Source organism: Ambystoma mexicanum, chromosome 2p, assembly GCF_040938575.1.
Source record: "Ambystoma mexicanum isolate Mex_15411 chromosome 2p, UKY_AmexF1_1, whole genome shotgun sequence".
NCBI classification, from domain to species: domain Eukaryota; kingdom Metazoa; phylum Chordata; class Amphibia; order Caudata; family Ambystomatidae; genus Ambystoma; species Ambystoma mexicanum.
Window position 1 is genome coordinate 1,221,856,645 of NC_090923.1, and position 19,251 is coordinate 1,221,875,895.

A 19,251-nucleotide genomic window follows, 5' to 3' on the forward strand; every position below is an offset into this window, starting at 1 on the left:
AGTTTTGAGGTTGGGTATGAGGAATACTGAATTTTTAGCACTGTTAGTTAAGAGTAACACATTTCCTACCCCCAAAATACAGCCAAGTTCCACGCATTTCCTATCCCCAAAAATCCTTAAAGTGCATCACATTTCTACCCCCAGAATACAGATAAGGGTGACCTATTTCCTACCCCCAACAATCCATCTAAATGCGCCACACATCCTACCCTCAAAATACAGCGAACTGCAGTACATTTCCCATCCCAAAAAAACCATCTAAGTGCAACACATATCCTACCCCCAAAATACAGCTAAGGGTGACACATGTCCCACCCCCAACAACCCATATAAGTGAGAGACATTGCCTATCCACAAAGATCAATCTAAGCGCGACACACAGATAACTCCCAATAAATCCATCGGGCTATCTAGGGGTGAAGCAGGTAATCTACACAGTGTCATAATATGATGGTGGTAATGTGGAAGGGTTTTAATTGAGCACAGTAATGGCTGTGTTCACTGCCTGTGCCACCTTACCTTAGTTGTAGGTGTAGGGTGCTTCGTCAGTCATCCAGGGGCGAACAGGGCCAAACAGGGAGATGAGCTGTCCTTTGCCTAGGGCCCTTAGCCGGCTGCCTGGACAAGGCTGTCCTAGAAGCCTCTGTTTAGAGGGCAGCTTCCCCAAGGAAAGCACCAATCACAGGCAGGGGAGGCAGGCGGGAAGAGGACAGGGGAGGGGTCATTGAGGGAAAACAGGAACAGGGAGCAGATGGGTGGGGAAAAGGCAGCAACATGGCAGAAAAAAATAAAATGGAGGGGGGCACTCACCACAAACATGCCAGGACGGCTGGGCAGAACCCGTTCTAACGGGCCTGCCATGGTGAAGACCGTCCTGGTGTTCAGTGTTGAAAGGGAGTTCAACTTCCCCAAGGAAAGCACCAATCATGGGTAGGGGAGATGGGCGATAAGAGGACAGGGGAAGGGTCGGGGAGGGAAAAGAGGTACAGGGAGCGGATGGGTGGGCAGAAAGGCTGCAAAGTGGCAGAAATAAATAGAATGGAGGAGGAGGCACGGAGGGGGACCCTCCCATCAAATAGGCCAGAATGGCTGGGACAAACAACCCAGGGTGCCACCGGTTTAAAACAGTGTAATGAGAGGAGCAGGGTGTGTATGACAGCTGTCCAACACCAATTACATTCAAATAAGGACTTTGTATTTTTATAGGTAGCCATTTTGGCCTATTCAATCAGACATGCACACAGTAGACGGTACTTCAGAACTGTATCAACACAGCAGCAACACTATCTTGCATGTCTGATCCGTCCACTAACCTAACACCCCTCCCCCCTTCTCATTCAGATCCACCAGAGCTACTGGAGACCATGCAACTGGCAGTGGTGCGAGATACATATCAGAGCAACATAATAAAACATATGTCAGCGTACAGGGCGTCCCACATCTCTGTTTAGATTTGCCAAACGCACGAGGGTCCCTGGACCAAAAAAGAACAAGGAAAATAAACTGTTTTACGGGATCTGCACAGAGTCTCTGTTCAGCCCACATGCCGGTCTATCAAGGATATTAATGGAACTTTGGGGCTTCAGAAATATTGGAGGTTGTGCAACCTGGCCTACTTTTGGGGTGGCTGACCGGGTGAACTGTGCTTAGTCAGCATATATGAAAATGTGGCAGTGAACACCCCCAGACCCAGTTTTCCTTATCCGGCAAAAAAAGAAGAGTAAATCCAATAATGTTGAGCCTTGATTGGTTCCACCAATAGGTAGACGCATTGTACTGGTAATCCTTCAACAGATCAATTGAAAAAAGGACGAGTGGACAGAGTTGTTAAAGTGCTGTGGTGGCCATCTTGACCAGCCGGCAGCTGTGAATGGTTTGACAGCCAATTGTGGGCCAGGTATTAAATGGGAATTGTTTCTGTGTGGTGGCACAACTTCAGAGAGGCTAGCTATCGATGGTCAAGAGGGTTTCCACTGCCAGAAAAGATATTGCTGGTGAAGAAGTGTGTGGTGTTGGAGACAGTTCCTCCCTGGTCAGCCGTAAGGCCGACCAGGGAGGAAGCACAAGAGGATGGAGGCGCATAAGGACAGCCTAGGTCACTGCGTCTCAGAGAAGGTCACATACAGTAATTCAGATACCAAGGTAAGAAGTGATGAAGGTGGTGGACACGGCAACTCTGCCCCAAGTGGGCAGTTGGTGTTGGTGCTGCCCAAAAGGATCCTTACTTAGCCGATTTAGGGGCGAGAAGATCTACAAAATGAGTAAAAGCTGGGAGACTTGCTGCCTGTTTCTTTTCCATAGCCAGGCCTTAACAACCTGCCCGGGAAACCTTGAGCAGAGCATGTTCATGAGAGTTGCAAAAGTTACACATCTCGACTACCATCAACTCCGGAGCGATCTAAGCCCTAGATGTCATGGTTGGAATGATTTAATGTCTGTGCCTCCATTGGGGACGATTCCCAAATACGTGTTGTAATTTCCTTGCCCGTCTATGCGGCGCGATTATCTGTTGCTCAAATGTAACCTCTTGCCCACACTTGAAGTACGAGGGGCCGGGGGCTTGGTTGAACAGATCTCATCAGGAGCGGATTACGTAAGATAAAGGGTACGGCGGAGACAATCAAATGCTCATTACTAGATAGGACAGGCCTGGTGTGCCCGAGGCGTCGTTACATGGGCAACTCATTTTTGATTAGCCCTGATGTATTAGGCAAATTATTATATTTATTGATGAAGGGGCAAGATCAGGCGGTTATTATCGTGACAATCAAATTGTGGTATCAAATAAGAAACATGTTGGCAGTGTGATTAGGATTGTAATATAAAACATGCATGTGTTTATGTTCTGTATAAAGATCGTGCTAATCGAATGTACAAATAAAACTAAGGTGAATTTGTATGCATTTGGCACATTTCAAAAACACCATTATGTATGTATTGCTGGTGTGAAACATTTGCTTTATTTGTTGACCTTAATTTATCCCAAAAAAAATTTGGTTGCAAAAGGAGAGATGCTTAAGCTTAAATAAAAATTAAATGTGATAGGCTGGACGAGGTGAATAAAATCGTTGTATCCCATTTCCTCGTTAAATATTAGACCTATACATTTGGATAACAACATAAGTTATGTAAGTGTTTAGACATTTGGCCCGCTCTCCTATTCAACAACTCACTGCGGAAAGGTGTGACCTCTGCCCTTCTCCGGCCGGACGTACTCGTCCCCCAAACAAAACACAAGGGGTCAAATTCAAGTTACAGCCAAACAAGTTCAAGGCTGGTCGGGGGCGCCCGCCGTCAGAGTCGGAAAGGCCGCCTGCGCGCAGGAGGAGGAGGATGCCAGTTCCGGGCCGGTGGCGGCCTTGATTGACAGCCGCAATCCGGTCTGACAAAGTCGACTTTCCATTTCGCAGTCTGCGTCCCTGCCCGAGCCTCGGGGCACCTCACCAGCGCCCCAACACTCCCTGACACGGCGCTGCCTCCCGGAATTGACCCCCTTTGAGGGATCCACACGCACGAGCTGCCCGGGGGGATATAAAGAAACCCCCGGCCGAACTTAACCAGAACAACTGCCCAAAGCGGTCAGGAATGCGGAGGGGAGCCCTGGACCCCGCCGCCCTCCATCCCCGGGGCAGCCTCGCAGTGATGCCGGCCGCTGCGTTTCCTCCATCGGGGGGAAGCGCCTCGGTTCCTCTTAGCCTCCGTGTTATGAAATCCTGCTGTGGTTGCAGCTTCGACACACACACCGCTGCCGGGTGTGACACACACACACACACACACAAAACATCCTTACATTAAAAAAAAAAAAAGAAACGTGCCTCTGCGGGGGCTAATAGACATGTCACGACGCCTGGACCACTTACCGCGCGGGGGCAGAGTCCGGCTCGCTGTGTGCCGCCCCAGGTGTTCCTCTGCGTGTGCCGCCCTCTGCTCCGGCATGCCTCCTTGAGTCCCTTTTGCACTTGTGCCAGGTTCTGCTCTAGTGTTACTAGGCTGGTGCCGGCCTCTGTGTGCCACATCCAGCGGAGCCGGTAGTGCGCTCGGGCGGTGGCAGGCCCAATACTGCCCCCGCTGTCTAGCAGCACCCCCCTGGCGCAGCTGGCGTCCTCTCTCTGTCGCGCTGCTCCAGCAGCCTTGCCATTTTGAGGAAGCTGTTGATTTCGTGAAAGCCTGGAAACTCTGCCCCTTGGCACAATCACACTAGGTGCAGTTGGAGGTGCGGTTGGTGGTGGTGGTGGGGTACCCGGGTGGGTCTTCTTCACTCTCAGGCCACTTTGCTGCCGGACCGGCGCTGCTCACCGGACTCCTGCTGTCCGGTTATTCAGCACTGAGCGAAACTGAGACCGAAACCGAGACGGCGGCCGCCAGGGGGCAGCACCGAGCCTGCCGGGAAATCTTTGGCACATTTACTGTGTTCAAAACAAGACGGGACTTTGAAACAATTCCAGAGTGTGGGAGGCAGGGGCCAGGCACTCAGACCCGGGCACTCAAAGGGGAGGGCACATGCGGCCCAGTGGCCCGGCTACCTGCGGAAAGGGCGTGCACAGTCAGTCAGGCAGCAACATTTGCAGGTCAGCCCGCACTCGCGTACACAAGTCTCCCTCTCCGGCCATTCACACATTCATCTCTCTCTGTCATTCTGGCCAACCAGGCCGGCCCCCATCCTGGCGCCAGCATAGTCGCCAAGCATTCCATATGTTGCAGAGAGCCAACGCATGACCCCCAGGAATAAGAACCCAGACTGAAAAGAAAGCCCCAGAAAGAACACTTTTCATACTGACTGTAATTCAAATGTTCAAAGCAACGAATCTTTTTACCTTACATTTTTTAGTGTGTTTTGGTTTCATTAACTAAAACCTGTCACAATTTAAGCACAAAATATATCCAAACAATGCCATCATTAAACATTGAACATAAACCATAAGACCTATCTTCATAAAACGTGCGTGATTTAGAAATTGTAATGAAATGAGCCCGTCTACCGAGCACTTTTGGGAGAGAATTTTAAAAGGAAATCAAACATCCTTAATAACTGTGCTAAACCGTATAACCTGTATTCTGAATTGATCTAATTGTTGATCTGGTATGAATGGGGACACTGCTTGTTGTCGATGAGGGGTTTTAGAAAACATGCACTGTTACAATTCCTAGATGTGAATAGAATCAAGATATGTTTACAATCTAACACCAATTTAATGTAGATTCCATCCATTGCACAGAGTACAGAGTACAGAAAACCACTCCTCCAACCTGATCACTTGGCTCCACATTTAAGTGCGGTATGCTTCGTAGGCCTAAAATGACATGATTGTAAAGCAAACAAAACTCCTTGTTTTCATGCTCCCAAAGATTTTCAAACATTTCCTGTAAAAGGGCAACCAGGGCTAGTGTTGGGGATATCCATTTTCCATATATACATCTCACCCAGAACTCTTCACGCCCTAGCGAAGCTTCATTTTGCAGGTGGTGCTTTTGCCATCCGTCACAATAGCTGAGCAGGCCATCAATATCACAATGTGCTTAGGAGTCCCCAGTTCGTTCAAATGACATACTCTACAGACTCACGCGTTTGGATCCAAATTTCTCATGGAGCCACAAACTTCTGAGCTGTTCAACAGATCAAGACAAAATGTAAGGTAACAGGAAAGGCCATGGGTGCAATTATGAAAGGGGGTTAATTTGATATATGCACTAAATTGTGAGTGTTTTGTGAGGTGCGAGTAATTTTCAATTTCTTCCCACTGTTTTAGTTTACCCATTACCAGCAGTAGGTCCTCAAGAAAAAAAGAATGCATCGATGTTGACAAGTAAATATAAAATCTCCCCAAAAACCCTGAACCATGCATGTCATTGTCCATAGTCATTCAACATTTCCTGCTCCTTCACCGCCCAGCCTGACGTCTGGACCCCACCCTCTCCCCCCTCACCCCACCCTCTCCCCCCTCACCCACGCTACAGCATCACCGGCAGCTGCCTTTAAAGTGCTGCTGATGGGAAGGAGGGACGATTGTCCCGGACCCCAGCCCAGACCCCCCCAGCGCTTTCGTATGAAAGAAAGGCACAGGAAGGGGCAGTAGGGGCTAAGGGAGGATACATGGGAGGTGTTGCTAGGAGCCACAATGAGGGAGGGAGGTGCATGCCTTGCCCTAGTAATGAATGGGGAATCAAAACACCTTCTTGAATAGTCGCAGTCATATTGGAATCAAGGCCTAGTTTTGCAATGAAGGTGATCAGTCACCCCATATATATTTGGTTTTCTGACAACCTAAAAATATCACGAGTAGCTAAGAGAAAAGATTTCTACCAGTGGAAAAGCTCTAAAACAGAGGAGGATAAGCAATCTTATCAGCAGTATGCCAGGAAATTTAAACTTGCGATTATTAAAGCCAAAAAAGACTCCTACGAATCCCGTATAGAGAAGGCTCAACCAAAGAGATTTTTAACATTCTCAAGAGAATCCCGATATTACATTTCAGGAAACTATTTGTAAAGATCAGGAGTGGTGTGTGCATATTCAAAAGGCTATGGTGAATAAAACGGAGATCAAAACCACTATCCAAAAGAAAAAAAAACAATATCCCTACTAAAAGTACGGCAAATGAAGACGCCCTGCTAACGCAGATTATACCTACATTTAATTTCAGGAGTACAACTGAAGACGAGCTCTGCACTATCTTGGCCAAATTTAAGCCATCCTCCTGCAAATGGGATACATTCCCAGCTTCAGCCATCAAAGCCTGCTCAGAACGTTTGATTAGCTCGATCACGAAAATAGTCAACACGAGGTGCAGGGGAGAAGGACTCGGTTTTGTTATCTGGGCCGGAATACAATAGAGAACAAAAAGAAATCCAAATTATGGAAAACTGCGTCCCCTGCACACTTTCTAGATGGCATAAAGCCTAGTTTAGTTAAACAAAGTTTTGAAAATCTATAGTGATTCAACATTTTTTGACAACAGTTCATAAAGAAATTCAACAGATCATTTTGCTTTTTGAGAATACAAGGGTCTTCTCCTTTTTATTGATTTTTTTTGTGATGGCACAACGCCTTTCGAGATTCATATTCTCTTCATCAGGGGCTTACATTTTCAACATAACTTTCACAAGCATCTATAAAGAACATATATAGAAAGGAAATTACATGAGTGTCATGCTAAATTAAAAAAAAATGTTTTTATGACATTTTTCATTCAAATAAAAGTTTTTTTATCCAAGTTCAGTTTTTTTCGTTTCAAAAAAATAATTTTTAACAAGAATAGTCAAGAGATAGACAACAAGTCCCTAGTGTCCTTGGATGTCTGATGATACTGAACTGTGAAATAAATTTGGTAATAGACCCTTATTGGTATCAGGAAGAAGTTTTAGTATGGGCAGGGTTGTGCTAAAAAATGGCGGTTTAAACACACTGTGTGACCAGTAACATAATACTCAAATTAGATGTGGTGTCTTTAGCAACTGCCTAATCAATGACCCTTGTGGATATACATGATATTAGCATTCTGGGAGAAACTCACCCCTCTTCTAAAGGTCTGAAGAAGTGGCTCTATTACAGGTGAGGGAAAGGGGTTCCCAAGTTGTTTCTTTACTGAAGTCGCATCTGTACCGAATATTAGCTGATTCTGGTCTCCTAAGGGAGGGTGTGCATATTAGAATCTGAGGAACTGGTTAAGAACATGGGCATAAAGAGGTAACCCCTGTATAGACTTACCAATTAGGAGTATCAAAATGGTCCAGTGGTGGCGATGCGGTCAGGAAGCGCTGCTTTCCGACCGCATCTACCGCGAGTGTGTTTATATATGTAAAATTGGTCTGCATTACGTGGATAGAGTGGCCTATGAACAACTAGTGAGCCATATAAAAGATCATCCAATTTTGAATGGGGGCCAGTCGGGACTCAGGCCAGGCTTTAGTACAGAATCCGTTTTATTGGAATTGAAGTCCAATATGATGGCTAATATCAACGAGGGGAAAACTATGCTGCTGATGTCACTGGACTTATCATCTGCGTTTGATTTAGTGGACCACCCTCAGCTTTTAACCAGATTACAGGAGGTGGCCAACTTTAGCGATCAAGCGAAGGAGTGGATGCATTCCTTTCTAAATAATAGGACTATGCAGGTCTGCAGTACTGATATTGATATTTTATTTCTATCGTGCTTGTACACAAGTGTTTCAGAGCGCAACAAGGCAAGGGAGCGGAACAGGAGAGAACAAAACAGCGATCCTACTAGGCTCAGTGACATTGATAACGCGCAAGTGCATGGGAGAGGGGGAGAAGTGGAAAGTGCGAAGCAGAGGAGAAACAGATAAATAACAATAAATAAATAATAAATTTAACAAAAAGTTGCAGTGCAGCCAGCAATTTGCAAGTGCTAGGCAGCAGACAGGGTAGGTCTGATAAGTGCAGGAGGAAAAAGGGGGGGCTGTATGGGTACAGATACAGACCCCAGCGCAAGGGGTGGCCCAGAGGCAGTGTGGGAGGGTGGCAGGGTGAGCAGGTACCTGGGCCCGGAGGACAGAGGGTGGCCAGGTGCACGGTGCCAAGAGAGAACAGATCAGCAGGGGAGAGGGGGAGCAAAGACAGAAGAAAAGAGGAAGGTCTTGAGGTGCTTTCGGAACCGGAGATGGTTCTCCTCAAGTTTTAGAGTGGCAGGGAGGCTGTTCCAGAGGGAGGCCCCAGCCGAAGACAGAGATCTACCCCCAGCTCGTAAGTAAGCAAGCAGAAGCTAAACCGACCCCAATATGCTATGGCGTACCACAGGGGGCTTCCCTATCCCCTGTTCTGTATAATATCTTTATGGCTCCACTACTACTAGAGAAAAAAAGGATATGTTTTTCGAATTATGCGGATGATTCTCAATGTCTTATCCCTTTGTCAGGCGACTACGAGAAAGATTCCATACTGGTGACAGAAATCTATGAATTGATCCAAGAGTGGATGGATACGAGTGGGCTTGCCTTATACCACGAAAAAACAGATCTTATGTTCGTAGGTTCCAGGCCTAGACTACTTAAGCTGAACACGGAATATGACACATTCTGCATTGCTGAGCATGACATCCCCACCAAAGGAAAAATTAAAATATTGGGCGTGGTTTTTGACCAGACACTAAACATGATAGCACAGGTCAATAGCCGTGTTTCAGTGTCAGCCTATTATGTATGGCTACTTTCACACATTCGCCCATTTCTCTCCCAATGGGGCTGCGAAACAGTTGCCCGGGCAATTATTTCATCTAAAATTGATTATTGCAGGTCTCCATTTGTAGGTATTGGCAAAAGGGAACTGGCAAAACTTCAAGTGGTGCAAAATAGCACAAATAGGGTGATTATGGGGATGCAGAAGAGGTGCAGAGAAGTCTGCATTGGTTGCCTATTGTAGCTACAATAGATTTAAGACTACTTACTATTACTTACAAAGCATTGGCAGGGCTTTTTCCTGAATACATAGCCCACAGACTTAAAAACAAACCAGAACCCCGTTCCTGCGCTCAAGTAGTCTGAAATTGCTGCAAATACCAAAAGCTTCCCTTGAATTAGTAGAAAAAAGGGCCTTCTGGGTGGCTGCTCCCCTCAAGTGGAATGCCCTGCCTGCTGAATTAAGAAACTGCTTGACTTTGGGAGAGTTTCAAGAAACAGCTTAAAACCTACCCTTTGGGATATCTCTGCTGGCTAGTACTGGTCTTAGACATTCTGTTCTGTTCATTCTCTTCAGTGCCCGTATGCCCCTGGGCCACTTTGGTAGCGCCTTATAAATAATTTAAAGGAAAGTAAACTGAATCTAGGGCCACAGGCCCGAGTCACACACCTAGAAATAGAGTGTATGCAGGTGGGAATAGGTTGTAGCTTGGGCACCGGCGAGAAAGGCCAGAACTGCAGAGATTCATAGACCCTTCCGCCACAAGGCCACAAGGGGGTTGAGAAAAGCGATCCCACGAAGATCCCCCGGCGTTCCAGGATACCAGCTAGTTCCAGACCACCAACCATACAACTATTATACCCCCAATCCACTAGAAAAGATCTGAGAACAGGGATCAGCCTTCACCATAGGTTGGCGTGATTTGTGCTGCGTGGTGCCGGGAGGGATAAAACATAGCTAAAAAACAAGGATGGGGAACCTTGCTATGGCGCCAACGTGGCTGGAATCGAGCTATAATTTGTTAGAAGCAATGGCCTCGAAGTATCCTCTTAGTCCATGTCTGAAGTACCAGGTGCACATCAGGTTAGCGATAGAGCCTGTATATTTGTCTTCACATAATTGCCAATCAGTGATAGCTTCACGTCTGATAACGTGAAAGGAGGAGCTCACGTGGAAGAAGATGGACAGAGACCAATGACCTGGCATCCCTTATGAAGTAGCTATGCTGGTTTGCTCATTGTGTAATTTACGTCACTGATGACACTGTCTGCCATCATATGGTGTTGTTCATGCCGATTTGGGCAGAACGTTCTGTGATATCAGAGTTTTTGCTGGTGCACTTCTATTTTTGTGGAAATTAAACTTTGTTTTTCTTGCAAGAGGTGTGCTAGGCCTTTTTCCCTAGTGGTTTGTATTTTTCTGGTGTGAGCATTGAGGGGTTTCTCTACATTGTTGGTGACCCCAACAGGATCCCAGTGACCCCCGTAAAGACAGAGGCTTCCAGGCCGCATCTATGGAGGGGCTGCGGCCACCTACAGTGACCAGTCCCAAGCACACAAGCCACAGTGGTGTACAGGAGCTGTTTTCACAGAATTCCTGTGAGGCTCCTAGGAAAGTGCAAGCCGTTGGTGGGACCCCGTGATGGAGGAGCTTGTGTGAACACGCAAACGTAAGTACACCTCTTGCGAGCAACAACGAAAGGGGTAAGAGTGAGCGGGGAAGTGAAGTGTGTGCATGCGGGTGATGTGAGAGTGTGAAAAGACCACTTGGCAGGCTTTGTATTTTTATATTATTATTCTTCTTAAGGAGATAATAAGGAGGAACAAAAAAAGAAGGGAGCGAGGAATCCTCTCCAAGTGAGGAGAGAAGGTGCAATCATTTGTTATTGTGATGATGAGGTAGGAGCTCTGTATAATTAGAGGGGTCAGCTTCCTGTGTCCAATATAATTCCAGGCAGGCAAAGAAGAAAAGTAGTGGTTGTTGTTCTAGCTTATTATTGTAGTTTATTGTTTTAGCGTATTGAATTGTTACTGTGAACTTGGTGGGGGCCAAGGGAGGGCCGTTGGAAATAGTGTGAGTGTGCGATGTGTGAAGGGAGGGAGCGAGCGAAGAAGGGGAGGGGCGAACAGCGGGTGACCAGGAGGTGGGATTGGAGGACTGGTAGAGACGGTTACAATTATACTGTCTGCGACATACAACTAAAAGTTGTTGTTGAATATACTTATCATTGTTAATAGGGAGGAAATTACTCAGCTGGAGTATGTGTATAGTGTGTTGCCATTGTACAAGGATAAAATAGTGAAGTACCACAAGCAGTGGCTGGTAGAGACCCAAGCGGGAATGGCACGCTCCTGGCCAGAGCATGGTTCTAATAATAGAGTGATATTAGAGCACATGAGTACGTTTCTAACAGCTGAGAATAAGGATAAACCACTGCAAAAGCAAAAAGAGATTTTAGACCTGTGGAGTATGTCGAGGATACCGCCAAGTGTATTCCATGATGCAAAGATAGTGCCCCTCCAAATGTAGTAACCCCAATATTACCATAGGGAGCATCACAGCCCGCGCCTAGAGAGGGACTCTATCCACTCACTGTCCGCCCCGCCACAGGATACACCAATCCAACATATGTCTTCCTGCCAGCCACTGCCCAACCCCCATATCAACCAACCTCAAATAACATTACACAACGGGAGGCCAAAACACAGAAGGAGCTATAGGAGGCATTGGAGACAACACAAGCAGAGTTAACCGAGTTGAGGACAATAAAAGAGGGGGAGAATGAATAAGGGTGTGGGTTGGATGAGTGGAAGGCTGGGGACATTTTGTTTAGATTGGAAAGCACTGCCATTAAGGATGTGCAGGTCAACAAGCACAGGATTAAAGATCGAGGGGTGGAAAGTGCAGGTTATGGGACAGTGAGGTCAGACAGGGAAGTGCATGAAGGGGGACAGCAAGGAGATTGAGACAGTTTAGAAGAGTTTGAGGATGACAGAGATGAGGCGCAAGGGGCTCCAGAAATTACGCAGAGAGTAGAAAGTTCACCCTTCTCATGTATCCAAACAACATATTGCTGTAGATAAGACAGGACTAGTTTGTCCCCAATCTGCAGCCGGCAATTACTAAAATGGTCATCTACTGCACCACGTGTCACAGTTATAATACTGGTGTCACTTTACTAACTTTACGAGATACACTGCCCCGCCCTACTGGGCCATTCGGCGAGTTGCATATCGACTACGCGGACATGGGCAAAGGTGAAATGGATCCTGCTATCTAATAGTGGTTTTGTGTCCTTTTTCACAGTGGGTGGAGGCTGGTCCGTGTGTACACCCTGATGCAAAATGTGCAGCCACATTTTCAGTGAGAGAGGTCTTTTCTCGAAGGTGCGTGTGCGAAGTTTTATGGTCCGATAACACATACATTTTTTCAATTAGCTTTTTAAGGAAATTACTGCACTACTGGGCATCAAGCATCAGATGTGTACAATTTAATACCCCAAGACCAACAGAGTTGTGGGGAGGATCAATATTCTTCTCAAGAGTAAACTTTCCAAGCTTTGCACCACGCTAAAAAAAGAATTGGGTGCACTGCTTGCCTCTAGCCCTGCGCACGCAGCCCTGTAAGGATCATCATTTATCGCCCCACAAAGTGGTAACAGGGTGCCACATGCACACGCCTCTATCTCCAATCAGAACATCTGCGTCCATTCTAGGAGAAGATTTTTGTTTGCTATTTGTGTGCCCTAGCCAAAGCCATAAACTGCATCTCTCAACAGATTGCACCACCAAGGGCTGGAGAAACAACCAGCGCTGCATCCGATTCCCCCCACCCACGATGTCACCTCTTCAGTTTTTCCCTGGCAACCATGTTTTTATTGAATATTTTGTCCACTGGTGTAACAAGCCCAGATATAACGGACCTTCTGAGGTGGTCTATGCTACCCCTCTTGCAGTAAAAGTATGTGAATTATGGTACTGGGTGCATTGATCTGATGTTTGCAAAGCGTCTCAGAACATACACCTCCCACCCAAAATAAGTAAAGTACTAAACAGTGCGCATTAAGTGCCTGCCATATAATACCCCGTCCCCATGTGAAAATACTATACAGTAATTGTCCCGTCCCCATGTGAAAATACTATACAGTAATTGTCAACTGCAGATTGATAGATTTTTTAAACTTTTTAAATAAAAACGAAAAAAGGTAATATCAATACAAAATGTAAATACCTATGTACCACAACAAAGTATAGCTCTGTGATAAGTAAAAATGCTGCTACGCATTATTTCCACTGAAAGCGCCCTCTCGCTTTCTCCCTTTCTTTCTCCCTTGGCTTCCTCTCTACTATCTCGTCTCCATTTATTTACCTTACAATGGCTGTGCATGGGTCGAACAAGTCCATTTATAACAAGCTACGTTTTCGTTTTCAGCAAGAAGCACTTGTAACTGTGCTCTCCCCAACGTATACTTGTATAATGCATTGTGTAGCTAGTATATTTTGGATTAGGAATATATTTAGGATGTCGTTTTTTATGGAGTTGTGATATAAAAAGTTGGGGAATAGGAAATGCAACTAGTGGTAACAGATCGCTTACTATGGGCCCTGTGGGATATTTAACATGTGACAATGCCACAACTGTAATTGCAAATACAACTGACATAAATAACACTGCGGCCGCAGTCAATGATAAAACATTTGACATAGATCTAAATAATACTCTTGTTACCCAACAACGTATAAGAAGTGCTGTACACCTGCTCATGTTATCATGGTTTCCTAATGTGTTTTTTAACATACTTATGAATGATACTTTATTTTCTAACAGATAAAAACATCTCAAGAGACAAATTAGACGGGTTAACTATGATCAATACCAAGGACTTGGCTTAGATACAATAGAAGACGCGCACCATCCAGAGTTAAGCAATAGTTAGCACTGTGAGTAACCAGAAGGTGTCTCACTCGCTACTCCCTAAGGATCTCTCTCTCAGGTGTGGCAAGGGCACAGCCATCGACTTTGGATCCAGACCCTGGAGGTGGACCAGTGCAGGAGGATCACCTAGGTGAGGGGTCTTCGGGGAGTGGGACATCGAAGGGCGAGACGCGGTATCCCTCCCCCTTTAACACCTTTACCCCATCCTACCAGGTAGGATACATTGGAACTCCCCCCTACCCCGCTTTCCAGTCACAAACACTTTCACACAGACAGCCCGTTCTGGGAGATAACAGACTCACACCCGAGCAGTATACCTGACATGTCCCGTATCTATGGTCATGCAAAGTCAGTCAATTACTGACATTCACTCAAACCTGACTTCCATTAAAGGCGGTGCACGAAAGCACACTCTGAGCGAGGCAAAGCATATGAAGGAACAGCAGTTTCAAGTCAAGTCGGTAGCTGAACAAGGGGAGAGAGACGGGAAACGAAGAAGGGTTTGCAAGGAGAGCAATACCTTTGACTTTTTCGCAAAGAAACCCTTACTTTCCAGAAAGCATAAGGCCAGGAAACCAGACTGAAGACTCCTGCATCGTGTGTCAGAGATACCAAAGGCCCTCCTGCGTAACCAACCAAGGTGGGGAGGAGCGGCAGCCGTCAGGGTATCGCCCTTAGCTCCAAGAAGAAAAAAAACCATTAGAGAGATCAATACAACCAGTGAGTTGGGGAGACTGATGCAAGACCGGTCTTAGCTGAAGTCAAGGTTGTAAGCGGCAACATTGTATAACGAGCGCTGGAACTAAAATTGTTAAACGTGTGTGATGAAAGACGCGAGTAAAGCTAAACTGCTTATGAATGTTTGAACTTGAGAAAGAAAGATACAGTACCGTTGACAGAGTGGTCCGGCACCGTGAATGTGCTCAATCGAAGGTCTCTGTAAGGTATCCCGCCAAGAGAAGTGAAAGTAGAAGATTGATGAAAACAGTGGTGTGAAGTGAATCGAAGTGGTCCTGCGACAGTTTAAGAAAAACCCATCACACATTCGAAAGTCTTCGATTTTGATACAAAGAGGATCTGAGTCCGAACAAGGGGGATCCATATCAAGAGGGTCCGAGCCTGAATGAGTGAGATCCATATCAAGACGATCCGAGCCTGAATGAGTGAGATCCGTATCAAGGGGATCCAAGCGCGAATGAGGGAGATCCATGGTCAGAGCATGATTGAGGGAGACCAAGTGTGAACATTATGATAAAAGGGAGTCTCCACCTGAAGAAGGGAGATCCATGATGAACATTGAAAGCGAGAACTTGTACATGTGAAAATCCTGATAGGAATGGAACTTTGAGATTTGTTTATTACGACAGACCCTCTGCAGTAAGAGACTGTTATCACAAAAAAGGCTTTGGCAGAAGACTCTGATGTCTGTGCTTTGAACTGTATCCTCGTGGCTGAGAAACCAGAGTGTGTGTGAAGCTTGAACGTGCCACCTTGCCCAGTGCTGAAATTGTGGGGAAGGGAAGCCAACTGCTCAACCGTCCTGACATATTATTTCTTGAACAATTTTCTTTGTTGCATACATTATTGTCCCACACCATTTGTTATTAGAAGTAAGGATTGGCAATAGGTTTTTTAGTATAGGCCCTTTTATTTTGACAGAGACTCGACTAGGACTGAGTTATTAGTATTTGATGGTCGTAGCTTGCTCCCATCCCTAGATTTAGGTTAGATAAGTGTTCAACCAACCCATTGAAAGTTCAAAAAACACCCTTGAACTGAGATCATTTGGGTCTGTCTTCACTGGTTGATACCATGCCTTCCTTACAGTACACAGACATGAGTTCAGCGGGGAAAACGATAATTAATGGAAGTCGTTACGTGTGCTCCTTGATTCCATAAATGGGGGCAAAAGGATTCCAATTGAAATTTGGCCACTAGACTGCTTTCACGGAACACGTGCGGGTTCCACCATCTTTGTTGCAACAGGGAGTTTTGGGATGGGGCCGACCTGATCTTTTACGATAGGCACCCTGGTTGTGGATGGTTTTGTCCTTTTACATGAGCTGGATCAAAATGGGCAAAAGGGAAGATCCTTTGGTGGCTTAATGAGTGGTTGACTACTTTCGCCGCGTTCCAGGGTGGAAAATTTCCTAGGGGGGCGCGGTGACATCCGGGGTATGAAAATGAATTGGTGGGATGCTGTTGATTCTCTTTGGAAGTTGTCGATTGTGCCAAACATCCATTATAATCCTGCCTCAACATGTCTGGTTGACTTTTTTTCTGCAATCACTAAGTGCACTCAATCTTACTGTGGAAACTGGACTTGTCATCATGGATGACATCAACTCTGAATGTCTAGATGTTGCCTGGTACAATCAAGGATCTGCCCGGCAATGCTCGCAGAATGCTTGAGTCAGGGGGAGATTGGTACGCTCTTTTTTGGATAAATGTGACTTAATGCCATTAAATGGTAGAACAGAGGGGGACATTTCACCTAATTACACCTGGTCTATTGATGGCCATCGGTCAACAGTAGACTACGTATTTACATGGGACTTCATGGTGACTAGTTTTCATGGTTTAAAGGTCAAACGTTGCTAGGGAAGTGACCGCTCGCAGCTGCTGACTTCATGGGTAGGGTTTAATAGTGTGGGGTCTATGACATATCACCAGCCCTTATCAAAATCAGACCCTGAGATCAAGTGGTCCTTTGGCGTTCCAAAGTAGCTGATCGCTTTAACGTCAAAGTAGAACAACACTTATTGGAGGGAACCTTCATCGATATGCCCCCCTCCCAACACGTTTGGCCCCCATTTGCAGACCATACTGCAGGGTTTAATACACCTGTTTATGTAGAGCCAAAAAATTGTCACGTCCCGATGTGGCTTCTCGTGTCACACTGGTGCTTTTATCCTCTTGGGAGGAGCTGGAAATCGATACAGACGATATAGTGTGGGCAATCAAGAAGGCAAAAAAGTCTAACGCTCCTGGCTCATGAATCTCACTTTAAATACGTCTCCAGTGCTATGGGTGGAGGTGCTAGTGCACTTGTACTTTAATGTGTTGGCGAGTCATCAATTCCCACCTACTTGGACGGAGGCAATAGTTGCAGCGATCTTTAAAAAGGGAGAAAGAGCGCATCTCGCAAATTACGCCCTATCTCTCCATTGGACTCTTCTTACAAGATTTTCCGAGATTCTTACTGCGTGCCGTGGAGCATTGGGCGGATGGTTTGGGGAAATTTGACAATCAATCTGGCTTTAAAGGGGACTAGTACATTCCTTAATTGTTTTCTGATCCGCCTACTAATCAAACAAGGTCTCCAACCAAAAGGCACCCTATGTGTGGCCTTTTTAGATATTACAAAGGCATTTGATTGTATAAATTGCTTACGGGTATGGACGATGTTAAGGGATTGGGGCTACCCTGAATATCTGGTCAGTATCTTGGAACATCTACACACAGACACCTGTTAGAAGGTCAGATTGGATCAAAGGGGGAATTATACGGAATGGATTAATGTGTCACGTGGTCTTCGACAGGGCTGCGTGTTAGCGCTGTTCCTGTTTAATTTGTATATTCTAGGAATATTGCTGCAAACCCACCAACACTGGGGCCCGTTAAATTGTAGTACCTTCTTCACGCAGACTATGTTGTCCTGCTGAACTACACTGCAGTGGGTTTGTAAACTTCCTTGACTGTGCTCGGTGAATAATTTAAAGACCAAGGTCTGCACATTAACGTTCCCAAATCCAAAGTCCTTATTATGAATCGGCGTAAGCCACTGTCGGGGAGAACACATTTTTGCTGGTTCATTGACGGCCAAATAAATGGAGAAGGTATCTGAATCTGAAGGTATGTTGCAGGTGATCTGGACTCCAGAGGCAGCAGCACTGGGGTTATTATGCCCCCACTTTGGAGAGCCATAGTCATGGTTTTTCCCCCCTCCCCCAATTTTGGGTAAGATTTGTGTGTTTGGAGGGGAGTTGGTTCTTGGTCTCCTGAATAAAACACTTGTGCCATCACTACAATAACCAGAATCCCTTGAGACTCAAATTGAAAAAGTAATTAGCAACCTGAAAAGGAACACAGCCAACAAAGCCTCCCTGAAGAGAGTTTGAGACTTGAAAGTACTTGGAGGAGTAGAACTATTGTGCATTTGTCACTGCAGCAGTTGGGATTTAACCCTGGTAATTTTTGAACATTGTTGGGACTATTTGCATCTGGGATTCAACCCTGTTATTTTTTAACTTTGTTGGGATTTAACCCTGTTATTACTCACATCAGGATTAAAGGACTGGGAACTAGAGTGCACGCCTGACTTTCTTTTTGTATCTGAATTCAAATACTGGGCGTAGTTTTTAAAGCCAAGAGTTCATTGGGCCTGGCAAACCAGGACCTCGAACTAAAAGCTGTTTTGGCTGCGACCCAACTCTGATTTCTTGACAATAAATATGGCTGTTTCTCTCTTGCCCCAGTGATCAAGATGTACACATTCTGGTCCCCAGATTGATCTATGGAGCCGAGGTGCGGATAGATGACCTATTGTGGTCAAAAGCAGAAGTAACAATCTGGAAGCGTGTTCTCTCCCTACCCTCGTGTGTCCCTCTGGACGCGATTCGACACTTTTTGGGCCCGATTTCACTGGAGGCAATGGCCTCTTAGTGTAGACTACAGTTATTAAGAAGTATTTCTCCCGCTTAACATTTCTGTCACTCGAGGAGACTGCACTACCTTGACTCAATGGATCAATGGGTCCATGAATATCCATGTGCTTAATCTATCACTGTCTGACCCGGAATACACTCCCTCTAAGGCAGAGGTCTTCAAACTGTGGGGCAAGCCCCCCCTCCCCGGGGGGCACAGCCACCTCCTGGGGGTGGAGGGGGGGGTGACAGAGCCCAGCATGAAAGGAAAAAAAAACTTTTATTTTTATTTTTTTAGATTGGAGGAAATGGGAGGGGGCAGCTCACATGGTCAGACTGGACTATAAAACGGTCTTGGGCACCAATGAAAAAATAGCCAGCAGTTGCAAATGGATATTCAGTCCTTTAGTCACAGACTGTTTGAATAGTACCCAAGGGGTTATTTTTTATTCAAATGTAAACAAATTGTGATATTTAAAGAATATTTATTCACCCAGCAACAATGGTCAAAACTACTAGCTGCATAGTGAAGTA

General features: G+C 45.8%; 1 protein-coding gene and 1 long non-coding RNA gene across 7 annotated transcripts in view; one reads left to right on the plus strand and one right to left on the minus strand.

Annotated features, from left to right (window-relative positions):
• Positions 1-19,251, plus strand: part of LOC138567363 (uncharacterized) — a 211,424-nt gene that overhangs the window by 156,975 nt on the left and 35,198 nt on the right. The window lies entirely within an intron of this gene.
• TFE3 (transcription factor binding to IGHM enhancer 3) overlaps positions 1-19,251 on the minus strand; it is a 237,049-nt gene that overhangs the window by 107,322 nt on the left and 110,476 nt on the right. Inside the window, exon 1 of one of the 6 annotated variants that reach the window (XM_069645493.1) lies at positions 3,861-4,337. The exons of 4 other annotated variants lie outside the window; for them this stretch is intronic. The gene's annotated coding sequence lies outside the window, so the exon portion shown is untranslated. Of the gene's footprint in view, positions 1-3,173; positions 3,346-3,860; positions 4,338-19,251 lie in introns of those variants that run through there. One more of the 6 variants, XM_069645495.1, reaches the window with a different exon arrangement.